Raw genomic sequence first — 15,897 nt, 5'->3', positions numbered from 1 at the left:
CAACAACTCAGACAACTGGGCATTTGCCCACCTGACCGTAGCTGCCCACATTCGATTCCCTCACGAAGCCCCCTCTGCTTGTCAGCATAGGCTACACGCAGATGTGCCCCTCGTAGGTGGCCATTGTGTGCTTGAGTGGGAAGAAAAATCACTCATTTGAAGAATTATGTGTAACCATCCCCTCTCCATTTAATGCATTGTTCTCAACTAAGCTGATGCAGAGGCATATCTTATCCTTAAAACGGGGCCCGAAAGAGGGCTTCTTGATTTATTTCCCCCCTACGTCTAATAGCACATACACCACTCTACCCTTCCCTGTTGCTACTCTGCAGGCATTCTACTCTACCCCAATAATCGATGTTTGTTTTATTTTGGCACATTGTTATACTTATGTCTACTAAGATGTAGACATCTTGGCCCTTGATCTAGCACGATATTTTCCATTGTTGGTTAAGATAGCCTCAAATGGTTATGAGCAGATGGTAAGAGGCTCGTCATGCACATTGCACTTCATCGAGGGTCCAAGGATAAATGCTTTGGGATGAAGTAGTTCACCTCCACATGCTTTCTTTCGCCCTTCCTTTTCAAGAGAAGATAAAGGCCAAATAAGAGACCCACTATTAAATACATATCAAATGAACGAAGCATGATTGAATGAATTCCCTTGTGCCCATGGAATTTCTAAGATCGAATAATTCCACTTCAATCCCACTACTCCAATAGCAAGTAAATCAATGAACCTTTGCTCTTGCCATGTATTTCCCCTTTTATTTGCATGAGGGAGAGCAGGATTTTGGTGGTGTAGACTGACATGATTAACATCTAACTTGCATGATAATTGTTATAAGTCTTGCAGATATCTAGAAAGTGGATCTACAGATTTGAGCTTTTAAGGTGGTAAAAGCTTTACGAATTGGAACTTTGAAGAGCTGACCTTCACATTTGGACCTATAAGAATGACCTGATAGATTGTGGAATTCATTCCTTGAGTGGCCATCTGATGTTGGCCCTCGATTGGTCATCGGATTCTCATCTGAGAGTTGGCCATCAGACCCATACCTATAAGAGTGAACCGTGGACCTGGATCTTTGAGGATGACCATTGGAGTGAGCACTAAAGATGGCCCTGTGGATTTGGACCTTAAAGTCTATCCTACTAATCTAGGTCTCTGAGGTTGGTGGTTGACTCCTAGCTTCTTTTGAAGTTGTCCCATGGATCCATGCTCTTGACATTGGGGGCTTGATCCAAGCTTCAAAGCTTACTTATTTGGGTCCTTATGAGAATACAAATTTGGGCTCCATGACCAACAAAATAGAAAATGCTATTCGGGGACTGGTGTCTAATCATTGAAGCTAGGCACCAAATCTAAGTCATGAAGTTGGCATGAAAGTCAAGCACCGAATCTAGGTCATCGCACGGCCACGTCCTTTGGAGTAACAAATTGATAAGTAACAACAAACTTAACAAAATCACATTAGTTTAGTTCATGCTCACTGACTACAAACCAATAACAAACTAACATGTAATCAGGATGTCTTACTATTTTTATTTGTGCTTCACAAGCCTTTTGCTCTTCACAACACTTCTACTACACAAGTTGTCTCATGTTAATAAGCTCCCTCTATCAATTATTGTTACTCAAATCAACATGTCAAGAGGTATAAAATTTGGAAGTTTCACTCCCTAAATTTAAGAGGAGGAAACTGAGAAAGGAGTGTGCTCACCAAGAAGTAGATCAAAGTGGCAATGTTTCTAGGTATTAAGTATCATTAAAAAAATTGTAGGAGGACAACACTTTTGTTGTGAATGTTGATAGAAGTATTGCACGAGTTGTGAAAATGATAAAGGGGAGAAGACCACACAATGCTCATGAAGCATTCTTCTTCATTACGGGGGAGCTCACATTATAGGCTATTCATCCTTCTTCATACACCTCATAGAGAAGGGGGTCCTTAAGTCCATTTACACATGTGCCATAAAGAAAAGCCATCTTACCATGCCTTAACCCACACTCTACACGCATATGCATATGATGTCTACACATCAACAATTGTCCCCCTCAAACTCAACATGAGCTTGTATATCACATAGGCCCAAAGCCTCTCTAAAAAAGAAAAACTTATCTTTATCCAAAGACTTGGTAAAGATATTTGCAACCTAGGCATCTGTCCTGACATATCTCATGTCAATTTCTTCACTTATCACTTTCTCCATGAGGTAGCGATAGTGGACGACTATGTGTTTAATCCTTGCATGATAAATGGGATTCCTGGACAGTATTATAGTACTTATATTGTCATAGTATACCACGACTAAACCTGCAATGCAAACACCCAAATCACCCCCAACTCACTAATCTGAACCAAGTTTCTTCACATGCTACTATGGCATCCCCTCTATACATAGCTTCCATGCTAGACAATTCAACTGTGGGTTGCTCTTTGCTGCTCTAACTAATCACACCTGGACTTCCAAGAGAGAATGCAGACCCTTTAGTTGACCTTCTATCATCAATGCAGCCTAGCCCAATCTACACCTGTATAGCCATGCAAGCATATTCCTCCTTCCTTGGCATAGAGCAAGCCAACATTGATTGTGGATTTCTCCTCACTACATCAAGGTGACTCTTGCAAGGCTTTCACATAAATTGACTCACCGTACCCAATGCATAGCTCAAGTCTGGCCTAGTTGGTGTGATAAATTAGGCTTCCAACAATATTAGACATAGTTCACATCCTGCATGTAGTAGCCATCATCAGACCATCGTATCATTTTGCTCAAGTGGAGTTTAACTGGTTTGCATGCTGTCATACCATATAGCATATTGTCTTTGAATCATCCAAATACCATGAGGAGTATCAATGACCTAAATGCCTAGAAAGTACCTTAGATGTCCTAGATCTTTCATGTGAAATTCCCTTGCCAATTGCTTCCTTATGGTGGCTGAAATTCTTGCATCATAGTTGCCCGTGATGATCAAGTCATCAACATATATGATTATGATCACAATTTTTTACTCCTCTTGTTGCACATACAAGGAGTAGTCAGCTTTGGATTGTCACCCCAGGTGCTTGCTTCAGCCCATATAAATCTTTTCTCACCTTACATGTGCATTGGAAACTTAGGGTGTACATACCCCTCTGGCATAGCATATGTACTTTCCCTTGCAATGAACCTTTTAGAAAGGCATTTTGAACATCCATCTACCATAACTTTCATCCAAACATACTACCCAATGCAATAGCCATCTTATGGTAGTCATCTTTGCTACTGGGCTGAAAGTCTCATTGTATCCAAACCATATGTTTGGGCATAACCATTTGCTACTAATCTTGCCTTGTATCTTTCAGCACTCCCATCCGATTTGCCATCCGATTTGCATTTAACTTTATAGACCCATTTGTAGCCAATTGCCCTTTTCCCTTTAGGAAGCTTGACAAGAGTCCATGTGTGGTTTTTATCCAAGGCATCCATGGATCTCTTCACCCATAACATCTCTCCAATCTAAAATTTTGACACCTTCTTCAAAACATGATGGCTCAACCTCAATTCTTCAAAACATCATCCTCATATAAACATTGTATGTCAACCTATCCACAAGATGTCTCACCCTTTCCGATCCTCAAGGGTTGTGGATTTGCCACTTGCTTTCTTGCATGTGGTGGCACTTTGTGGCATGCTTGGTATCTTGTATTTTGACAAGATGTAAATCACTCCCTTCATCAACACTTGCAACCTCAATTCTCTCATCAACTTACATACTCCCCCTTAGTCTACCACTCCAAGGATTCACATTATCAACACTTTCTTCTTACTGAGATGGACCTCTCATATCCATATTTGAAGGAACAACTTGCTGAATTTTGGTTTCTTAACCTTAGGCATGTATTCATCCTCAACCATAATTGCCTTGGGCTAATACCAAGGTTCATGCTCACTAATCTAACATCCAGGCTTTCATATACTTGTCTTGTAGTGGGATCATAGCATTTATAGCCCTTTCTTTCATATGGGTATCCCAAAAACACACATTTTACAGCCCTTAGCTCCATTTTCTTTCTTACTTCATCGAGCACATGCACGTAACAGATGCAGCCAAGCACCTTCAAATATGCCAAGGTTGGCTTATATCCATAAAGCTTCTCAAAGGGTGTCATCCGATGTATGGCATTCGTGGTTTTATATTCCTTATATGCATTGTTGTATGCACTGCTTCATCCCAATATGTCAAGGGCATATTCATTTCGTCCAACATGGCTCTAGACTTGTCTCCAATCACTCTCTTTTTCCTTTTGCAATGGTATTTTGTTGTGTGATGTATCTACATGTAATGCCTTGACTATACAACAACTCATCAAACTCATAAGACATGTACTCTCCACCATTGTCCATGTGAAGTCCTTTTATTGGACACCCAAGCTCCTTCTCAACCATTCTTTTGTATTGGCAAAACACTTTGAAAGCATCACTCTTTGCTTTCAAAATGTATATCCATATCATGCGGCTGAAATCATCATAAAGATAATATAATACCTTGCTCCTCTTGGGGCTACATTATCCATACGACCCCAACTATTAGAGTGCACTATTTCCAGCGGATAATTACTTACTCTTCCCATCTTTAAAGATGGCAACCTAGTTCATTTGGCAAACTTACAGTTGGGCATACATAGTTGAAATCCAAATAACCAAAAATAGGCAACCCTCTCACTAGTTTTGCTGTTTGCATCTCCTTCACCCTTTTATAATTCAAACTCCAACTCTCATTGTGGGGGAGATATTCATACATAAGATTCCTTCTACTACTTACACATACATCTCATCTCCTTCAATCTTTTATAATTGATATGGCAAATCCTTTTGTGCCATAATTTAGCTTCTTGATCTTGTTTGTGGCTACTTTTTGCTAACATACCTTGTTATAAAGTAGGTGTTCCTGCATCAAAAGTAAAGAGTCTTCTCTCTTATGCCTCTTGCAACCACTTTCCAACTCTCCCATTGTAAAATTCCTCCACAAAGCATCCAAACTTATTGAATGTCCCTTGATAATCTTGGTCGACCATTCGACCTACTCATGCAAGATTTTTAGTAATGATGGGAAGATATAACACATCCTTCAAAGTGTTATCTACACCATTTCTATCAACTAATGGAATATCTCCAATGTGGTCATGCATAATAGTATCATCCCATGTAGCGACAAACTCACCATCTGGCATCTTATCTTTATGAGTAAACCATACTTCCATTGTTGTTTTCCCATGCTTTGTCAATGGACTTGTGTTATCCAATTAAGACTTGCCAAGGCAATCATGGTAGTATGCCATGCTATAACTTCTTGTAGTAGGCCCATGCGCCCAAGATGATGCTAGTCACGAACAAGTGTTATCTTGACCTGGGAAACTCTTTCAAAGACTGGGCAATTATTTCGAAGACCTAGGCAATTGTTTCGAAATCTGCCCATCCCCTTGTACAATGCTTATTGGAAAAACATGGTATGATGCATCTTTGAACTCCAAAACCTAGATAGCCATCCCACAACTACATGTTTGGTTTAAGAGAACTCCGCAAATGGTGCCTTTGGTAAATACTCGAACCCATGCCCCCCTTCTTACAGTTGATCCATTTGTAGATCAAGATGTGCATAGCAAGCCTGAAGTTTAGATTGTTTGGATTAGGGAGTGTTGGTGATAAAATAATCATTGAGAGATGTAGAAAAATGGAAAAATGGATGTTGTGCATGTCCTCAAAAGTGCAAATATGGTGATGTAGAGATTGCACACAACACGGAGATACATGTGGATGACCTGCTTGTAGGAGGGGCCCTCATTCAGATAAAAAACTATCTCGTGGTAGAGATTTAGTTTTTGCTCTACCATCATCAAAAATTGTTTGAGACTATCCCTTAATAAATGATCAACAGCCAAAAAAGGTGGAGGGAGGCCACGAGTGTGGAATCTAGGACTTGAACAATAAACTATTACTTGTGAAAGGCGAGACCATATGCTATGGCAATTTTTGAAAAGTAGAGGTATGAAAATTTGTATTTTACATTAGGCTCACTCTCCTATATCTGCCAAAATATACTCCACTTGGTGTAGGGGCATGTAAGTATGATGCACAGGGGGTGCCTGGCACACATTATTCTATATTCTCCAATATTCAAGCTTGTTCAAGAATGGGATCCTCCAAGTTGGCCATAGAACGACATCTACATCATTGAGGGGCATAGCTTGAGGATTTGGGTCTGCATACCCTCCTGTAGTCTCTAGCTTATGAAATTCAAGTGAAATTCCTACCACTTCTTGAATGTCCTTTGATGAAAGTGGTCAGGGCTATGACCATAAGATCGACAATCTTTAAGACAAAACTTTGGAGTTTTCCCTTCCATAGGCTTAAGACAATGAGGTTCTTGAAGGGCCCATACTTGTGCAAAACTCGCTACCACTTGGGGTCGTTGGGAGGAATCTCTTTGAGCTTGTCATCCCCTTCAATCGGAAATTGGTTCATCTCTGTGGGGTTGGTCCTATGGAAGAGGCTCCATAGGTACAAAGGCTAGCCGAAGAATGGTGTGGACGTGTTTTGGACTAAATGTATTGGGAAGGTCTTGATCTTATCTTGTCCGATGACCCAATATGTGTGCTTGTGGAGGGTTATGAGGCAAAATTTTATGTAGATGGGGTGGACGTGGTGGGGTTGGGGAAGATTAAGTATTAAATGGGAAGGCGGTTAATATTTGTGGCTAATTTAGAGATATCAGGATGGGCATTGGAGCTAAAATTGACTATAACTACATCGGCTTTCATCACTAGAAAAGGGAGGAGTTCATAATACACCTACTCCAACTACAAAAATTCAAGAGAATAGGATGATGTGGTAGGTGTTGGATATCCTACTCTTCACAAAATTTTAGGTCACCAACCATTGAAGAAGTCCATAGACAAAATATGACATTGACAAAATAGGATAGAGGTGATCCTAAGGACATTAAAGTGCAAGTGGAAGGTGTCTTCCATTGTGTGGGACTGGAGGTCATGTGTGCTTAGGTCAATGGAGGCCTCCAGGTCTTGATCGTACTCCACCTCCTTTTAGATGTCAAGATCAATTCACTTTGTGTGCTGAGTCTTAGCCACTTCCAAGTGGTGGTATAATTGATTGTACTTCTCCAACTATTCCCTGAGCATATGGTGGAAGGCTAATATATGTTTCTTCTAGGCTGCCTGGGTCTTCGTTGCATTTGTTTGGTACTGCTCCATGGTCTGCTCAGCTTTGGCACTTTGAACGCTTTGAATGGCGAATGTGAAATTTGCTTTTGTCGTTCTACTAATAGTTATTTCTTGAGAGATTCCTTCCGCTCCATGAGGGATGTGGCCAATGCCCATGGTTGGAGGCTAAATACCTTTCCCCTCTCCAATTCAAGATCCTATGTGAGTTGATGAATCCTTTGTTGTGCTTGGGCTAGTGCCATGGTTTCCTTCGATAGGGTCTCTTGGCGGCAGCTGAAGATGTTATGGGCCATTTGACTGCCTTGGACAAAAAAGTCCATGAAACATTCCCCCATTAGTGCAACCTAGGCTGGCACATACTCCCTTAACTATTTATATTGTATCAGTGAGTAGTACGTGAGGTTTGCGTAGTTTCCAAATGCCTCTTGACGATTCGTGGAGGAGGGGATTATTGCTTTGGGCATCAGGGCCTTGCTATTGAAGGATGATGGCAATGAGGCTAGTTTCCTTAAGATATCAAGCAGCTGCGACAGCTGAGTACTTGGGCCATCCATGTCATTGAAAAAGTAACAAATACATTGTTATACAACTGGTCTTTGAACGACTCAGACTACCCTAGCTTGTGTTGTGGCTGTGGTTTCCTCTCCTATGGTTGGTCCTATTGCTTCTCAAATAACTAATGGTCATGATGGAGAGTGTGGCCACCTGTGTTGTTGTGAGAGACATTGTCAAGCCCTTTTTCAATACGATTTTAGACTTTTATTTGGCTCGCTCTAGCACATGTTTGGCCCATTGAGATGTTACCCTAGACTATTCTTGTTGCCTTTGATATTCTAATTGCTCCTTAGTAGTCAAGAGGGGTGGAACTAGAGCTGGTGCCAGCATGGCATGACATGTGGTGTGCTGCTCCATAGTGGTTTTCTAGCTAGTTATGCATGATGATGGGCATAAAGAGCATGGGCTTTTCTATTTTTAGATGAGTCTATGTGGCATTGGAGGTGGAGCTCCTTGTAGAAGTAGCTAGCCTAAAATGTGTGGAGCTGCATTAGATTGAAAAGGTAGAGGAAGAGATTTGCCATGACCACATTGTGAGATTAGACATGTCGACTTTTGTTAAGAAGCAAAGAACTTGGGCTGGCATAATGAAGGATTTGTCCTTAATTTTGCCTATGGGGGTGACTCCCTTATTACGATGACTATCTTATTCGACCAGTAATGCGAGATTCTATTTAAGATGCCATACTTTCATGAAGGGTTCGGTCATAAGTAGAAAATCAAACATGGCCCTAACGGTATTGATGATGCATGATGCCCTATTCATCTATTAAGAGGTAACTCTAGTCGTGTGGTACATTGGATGACCCGATTCAAGTCAAGGTAGCATGACAGATGGTCGACAAGGGGCATGAGTCCAACTACTTCTAGGTGTGGCTGAACCTCAGGGTCATGGCATGCCTAGTAGCTATTATAGGAAAGGCAAAAATTGAGACTAGGCTTGTAGCAGAGGCAGGAATGGATGGCCAAGCCTTGGAGCATTTTGAAACATTGTTGTAGTAGTCACTGAATGTTCCGTGTATAGGGGGCGACTGGCATCACCTTTTATTGCTTTGCTGGCCTAGAGGAGGAGCCTTATCTATACTCTTGAGGTTGGGGCTGGGACTTAGTTTCCACTATCAATTCCTCATTGGTAATGGGATATGACAGAGGCAGAGAGATGGAGTGACTGAAGGGGTGGGAAGGTTGGAGGTGGGCAGAGCTGCAAACTATTGAGAGAGTATTGGAGGGTGTGGAGAGACTAGTGGATGGGGTGGCAAGGATAGTTGTTTCCTCTTGGGAGAGGCTAGATTCCATAGTTCCAAATGAGTAGTAAATCTCAAATAGGTCTCACTGACAAAGTTGTTAGAGCTTTATGAGCTAGAACTCATGTATATGGGGGTAGATAGAAGTTAGTTGGAGGCTGTGGAAAATTATGGGGAAATTTTGACAAACTTTGGTTAAAACTATTAACGCAATGAATTTTTGCCTAGGGGGACCCTTTTTGTAGAAAAGTAATGCAGTGTATGCTGCATTAACTATCCCACCATGTGCTGCATTAATATCTCACCATGCACAACATTACTAGCACTATGTTGATAACCCGACGTGTGTTGGGTTGCTAAATCAATATGCATTACATTATATTGTAGCATATGCTATGTTAAGGTTAATATAATGCATTTTCCAACTATCCCTTTTGGAGCACATTCTAGGATTTTTGGACATTTCTTGACATTTGTGACCTAGTGGGGGTATGTGCCATGGATTAACTTGTCAATTTGAGGGGCTGTTACTGAGGTAGCCTAACTATACGTGGGTGCATAGGGGAGATATTTTTCAGGGTTCTTATACTATGGATTTTGTGGGTGCATGTAGACTGTCAAGACCCTACTCACCTAGGTTGAGTCATGAGGTGTGGACTCACTTGATGGGGTGTGCAACACTATTTACACCTACTCTGCCATGGCCTCTCCTTATTTTCACCTATCCCTTAGAACTTCTATTTTCATGTACATCTTACAACTTGTTGAATGAAATCAAGATTATGGGTAACTAGTGCACCTTCCCGCTTTCCAAGTTATGTCCCAATCTATGTATGAGTTAAGGGAACCTATGAGTAAGGCTGATTGTAGTGCCTTGGAGTTCCAAATGAATGATGTGGACAGCTTGTCGAGGATGACTTGCATGGTCCCGGCATGCACATCCACTGGAAGTAGTGTGGCCTTGAGGCCTTGGTAGCCTAGTGGCTCAACTTGATCTTGTGAGACCGAGGTGAGACCCATGTGTGGATTCCCATCTTTGACACCACTATGTTCAGAGTAGGATTGGTGGTAGGTTCTTTAGTGCTATTCCCTTGTTGAGAGAAGGTTTGTGGTACTATTGGGATAGATGTCAAAGTGGAATCCAAAGTGGGTAAAAACTTAAGGGTTTGCACTTAGGTCTCACCAATTGCTTTAGCTTCTGACTTGCCTCATGATGTAGTAGGTTCTTGTGTCTCTGCTCCCTTTCTTAGAAGTAGGTTCTTGTGAGACTACCACGGTCATTGATGATGTTATTCCTTGTAACTTAAGAATTCAAGGGCATAGTAATATCATCCATCTCATTGTTGGAGTTGCCCCTTTTTTGATGGATAGGTTCTTGAGGTTCTATTGCTAGGGTATCATTTGATGAGGTTGAGAATTGCCTTGTGACTTTCGGCCTGCATTCATGTTGTTATAGAGGGAAGGATCCTTGTGCCTTGATGGGAGGCAAGGTATCCATGTGACGGGTCCTTGGTATCCAAATATAACCATGCAATAGCCATGTGCTTCTAGTAACCACTTAGGGATCCAATTGGGTTGAGTTATTTTCCTTCAGGGCCATGTTACTCATATCCCTCTTGGGGGTTTCCTTTGTTTATATACTGATGACTTAAAGAGGCAAAGACTTAGATCATTGATGCTGCCATTACATTGGCCAATGGTGGCTTTGTATTTCCACTAGGAGCCCTAGTAGGTGTGGTGGTGGCATCCTTGAAGGATGGAAGCACCATCATGCTATAGGCTTTCCCATTTGGAGTAATGGTCGTGGCGTAGGTGGGTGACGAAGCCTCCACCTTGCTGGGTGCATTTCTAGTGTTTTTGTAGATTTGGGGGATGTTCTGTTAGCCTTGTCTGCTAGAGCAAAATTTGGATCTATGATTCTCAAACATAGTGGAGTTATAAATGTGCAACTGATGCTTGTCCAGGTTGATGTTTGTTCTTGCCAATCGATCTGCAATTGACAGCCCAACACCATGTCTTGCCAATTATTACCTATTCAATAGGACCTGTGGGCATCACATAGAAGTGGCTTGCCATAGTATGGTTATTCACCAAGACTTGCACCTACATATATCCAATGTCTAGCATGCCCCTACCATTCACAACTTATACAAGTATAGGAGTGGGTTCAAGGATTACCTCTGATATTGACCAATTGCATACTTCCTGTGAGATTAGGTTATGGCTTGCTCTTGGCTTCACAAAAGCTTTATTGGAGTGGATTGTTTCTCTGCAAACTTGAAAATTAATTAGCGACCTAGAAGGGAAATGGTTATATCTTCAAGGGGGTCTAGCCTACAACTGCCTTACAAATTGTTATTAGCTTTAGGTGCTTCATTTTATCCTAGTGGGCCTTGGCCTATTCTATTGCTTGCCTCTCCATGTGGGCAACCTCTTTTTTGAGTTCTTTCTCTTGATGGATAGCTTGTAAGGTCTGGAGGGTCAAGGGGCCATAATAGCATTTAAGTTTGCTCCTGCTAATGAAACACAATGCGACACGACCTCTACAACCCACCAGTACATAGGATATTTGAGCTTTCACTCAATGGTCTTGCTTACACTGTATAATAGTGCAAGGTCACCTTTGAAGAACCTTGAGATGTACCCTTTCCACCTTCATTTTGGTGGTTACAAGTACACCTAACATTCACCAATACAAATGATGACTTGCAAGCATTGTACCTCCTTTCAATGCCTCAACATCCAAGATGTTTTTTCCCAAGGCTACTTGTCTCTTTTTCTTGTCTAGTTGTGGCTTCATCAACTAGTGCCTCAACTTGTTTTTGCTCATCTAGACTCATCTCCTGTTAAGGCTAGAGAAAGAGCCTTAAAGTGATGAAGATGAGAGAGAAAGAGACATTCATTTGGCAAGAAATACACAATTTAAAAATGTATTGCACTCTATTCATTTTAATCCATCTCTTAACATACGTGCCATCTAAGAATGAAAGCTACATAACAAAAAAGTAGGTAAGGAGCTGGGAACGACCAAAATCCACACCCCTTCACATCTCATGCATGAATGTACTTTAAGAGTGACCACTCTGAGTGCATACACTTCAATGCATATTTCATAGCATACATTAATGGCTTATCAATGCATATTTCATAGCATATATTAATGGCTTATCACTGGTACACTCAGTGGATAAGAAATTTGAAAACATTCCTAACCTAAACCCACTGAAATACTTCTTGGTTCAATCATATGGAAGTTAGTAGGTTATCTTCATGATGTAAACATCATATTATCAATCCACAACCATGCTAAAACATAGAGTGAAGAGCCTAGTGCAATACCAAGGTTCCCAACCATAGGTATCTACTACTAATCCCAAAAGAAAGAAATTGTTATGCAGCAAAGAAAAACTAAGCTATGGTACATGTCACCATTATGTGACTGAGAATATATAGTGCTACCATTTTATGGACACATACTAGGGCCGGGAACCCATAAAGTATCACGTCAACCATACATAAATCATAAAGAATAAATTCATAGAACCATGAATGAATAAGAATGTCCACACGCGGCCATTGCAGGCATAGAGTTTGTATAGCAGAGGCATCACATTGCCCATAGAAATATATTGATAAAGCTCTAGTATCTACAACGTGTGTCGGTGAAGAAATATTAAAGCCAAGTGTCATAAAAGAATGGGATATACCCTCCATCACATGGAAAAATCCATCAACATGGATCCCACAATATATGGAACACACATCCTCAAGTACAATATCATGAGAAAGGATTCCTGCATCATGAGTACTAGCATCATAAGGATCAACATGTAAAGCGTCATCACATAAAAGATCCTTATGAATATCAATAACTAGAAATCTTGCAAAACCACCACATAAACCTGCATCAACATGATCAAATATCACTTTTGGAAGAATAAAAATCAAATTTACTATTACGGTTTTTGTTTTTGTTCTAGTTTAGTTTTTGTTCCAGTCCTGGGGCACCAACTCAATGAGTAATATGTTACTACCCTCGTCCAAAATCCAAGGTATGGAGGGACAAGGTCTATATATAATATCCATGGATTTCCTTTAAAAGTTTCAAATATGCAAAGGAGAAATATGAAATTTTCATGTCCGTCCTCTCACAAAGATTTTCTTTTTCTTAGATCTAGGATTTTGGATAAAAGATATTGTGCCAATTGCCATGAAGGAGTTTAACTCTCAAAAAAGCAAGATGTCTTCTCTTCAAGAGGACTACTTTATTAACCTGGGGCCTCTGATTCATGGTAAGGCCATCAATAGGCATGCCAACCAAACCCTAACAATTAATTCTTCTGGGTTGCCATCATTATTAGTAGAATGGTTGCCTATCTCTTGAGTTTGTGTATGGACTTTTCCTCTTTTGTCAAGGGGAACCAATAATGCTATGAGCATGGCTAAGATCTTCTTTCTCCTCCACACCTCCATTCTACCTGAGTAGTTATGAAATTGATTCTTTGATAGGTGTATGGAAGGTTGAAGGGAAATGTGATATGAGAAGTACTTTAAAGCTGTAATTTCTAGTTTAGCCACAACCACCCTATTAATGAATAGAGAAATAAGGAAGGATTTTCTCTTAGATTGAGGTGTCTATTTGAAATCGGGAAGGTAGGATTGCTGGTTGCACTAAGATCCACTTTAAATAGTAAAAGTAAGAAGCAAAAGAAGGAAGAGAGAACATCCGAACTCTGTCCTAAGATACACATGTTTGTAGTGACAAGATAGTTAGAACTTGCAAGGAGGCAATGCTAATTAATGGGCTTCAGAGCCTATGTCTCTGACTGCAGTCCCATGGGGACATTGAATGCATCTGGGCCGTGGGTTGTACATAGGCACACAATCTTACACTTTCCATGACTCTTAACCCTCTTAACCCTGTAAACACTCCTGTGGGTTGTGAATTGGATAGGTGATTCAATTGGGCACGCACAATCTCTGATTTCACGAGCGGGTGTTCATCTTTGGAATCCATCCACGCAACCAAAGTCATTCGTCCGCTGGCTCTATGGGATTGTTGAATCAACTCGATTTACGTAGTCATTATAAAGGGAAACAGCATTTGTTGGCGTGTAATCATCGGGATCTCGCTCCCGGTACTGATCAATAGATGGGGTGTACCGCGTCGTTGGAGACCTATTGGTCTGCATCGATGCAGCCCGCGAGGGAGATGGCATTGGTCGTGGAGACCCGGCCTCACCATAGCCCGACGCATTGTGCGAGTGGGTTGCAAGATTATAGGGCTGCTGGGCGTTTAAGGTGGTGCGATCTAGACGGATTTGCAATATATCATGAGCTAGCTGGTATTGCCGGGCGACGATCTCGGCAGGGTAGTGGCCCTCCGCCCACTCTGTCACCAACCGGTCGAAGAATCTTAACAGTGATCCAGCAGCCGTGCTCACCCATGGACACGGATGGATGCAGAGATCGTTCATATCCATCTCCACCCGGCTGTCTAATCGTATGATGAACGGAATCTGCAATAGCCTCCCCAGCACCATGCAAATATCGTCGTCTGTAAGCTCTGTATTCTTGAGTGCTTCAAGGATGCTGTCCAGCGTACTGTAAGCGTATTCCATGTCTCTGGATCAGTGACAGCAGACTTATGTATATCTATGGAGCGCCAGTATCTGCCGAATGATGCAGCTGCTACATTATTATTGTTGGACTGCAAACTTGCGGTGCTTCTCCTTCTGGATCAATTCGGCTGCGAAACAAAGCTTCTACCGTGCAATTACAAAGAGTGACGAGCAACGTAAGAAAATGTCAGCTTTCGTCGCCTTACTAAGTTGCAAATCAATCGAAGAAGAATACTATAGAAGAAGCATCTTAGCAGAGCATTTCGCAACGATATTGCAAAATCAAGGATAATGCAGCGGCTACAGAATGCATGAACGTCGGAAAACAAGGAAGCTTTCGCGAGATTCGTCGAAACAAATCCAAAATCATTACGTCTCGCATTTCATGCGTCACGAATCATGCCCATGAATTACTAACCGTCACACCCTTCCAATAACATTAGCTCTAATCTTCTTTTCTTTTTTTTGAATAAAATCTTTTTTTTTCCCGCAAAAAAACACATTAGACGCCTCGCCCTTCCAATAACATTAGAGGCCGTTCCCACTAACCCCAACGGACCCAGCGTAATGATACATCTCAGTCGCTTTGGTTTGTTCATAGCCGGTGGTACGGCCCCGCCTCGCCGGAGATGACTTTTCGGTGTTGGAGGTGCACCCATCACACATTTGTGCAGCATTCTTCATTATACACGCACAAGCATGCACACAGTCCATTGGTAAGAGCATACATATGTGAAGGCAAGGTCATGGGTTCAAGCACCACCATGTGCAGCTTTTGCACAATGGTGTTTACACTTTTTCCTACTCTAGCGGGCGTGGAATGCACCCTCACTACATGACAAAACTTCGCAACCTAGATCTATCCTTACACGTGAACCCATACAACCCATGAGCGTTTTGTGGCACGAGTTCCAGCTCACTAGATGACATTTTATGCATTTGGTGGCACCGGTTCTCGCTCATTGGACAACATTTTGTGCATTTTGTAGTGATGGTTCCCACCGTTGTAGCATGTATCATTGCTTTTTCCTCTATAATCCATTATTGATCTAAAAGATGAGAGCTACAAGACAACAGTGTTGATTGGCTAGGAAGGTCGACAAGGATGCTAGCCCCAAACTGCTAGAGTGGAGACTCTTTTTTTGCATCTCTAGCGGGGCAGTGCATTGTTGATTTGTAGCACATCAATAAGTGGGGGTCTTAGTGGGAACGTTGTAAGTGTGGCCACAATGTGCCATTTACACTCATCAG

This window comes from Dipteris shenzhenensis, chromosome 13 (genome assembly GCF_047967505.1).
Source record: "Dipteris shenzhenensis isolate YYH24624 ecotype China chromosome 13, Dip_SZ_1.0, whole genome shotgun sequence".
NCBI classification, from domain to species: domain Eukaryota; kingdom Viridiplantae; phylum Streptophyta; class Polypodiopsida; order Gleicheniales; family Dipteridaceae; genus Dipteris; species Dipteris shenzhenensis.
This window is presented reverse-complemented; position numbering follows the sequence as displayed.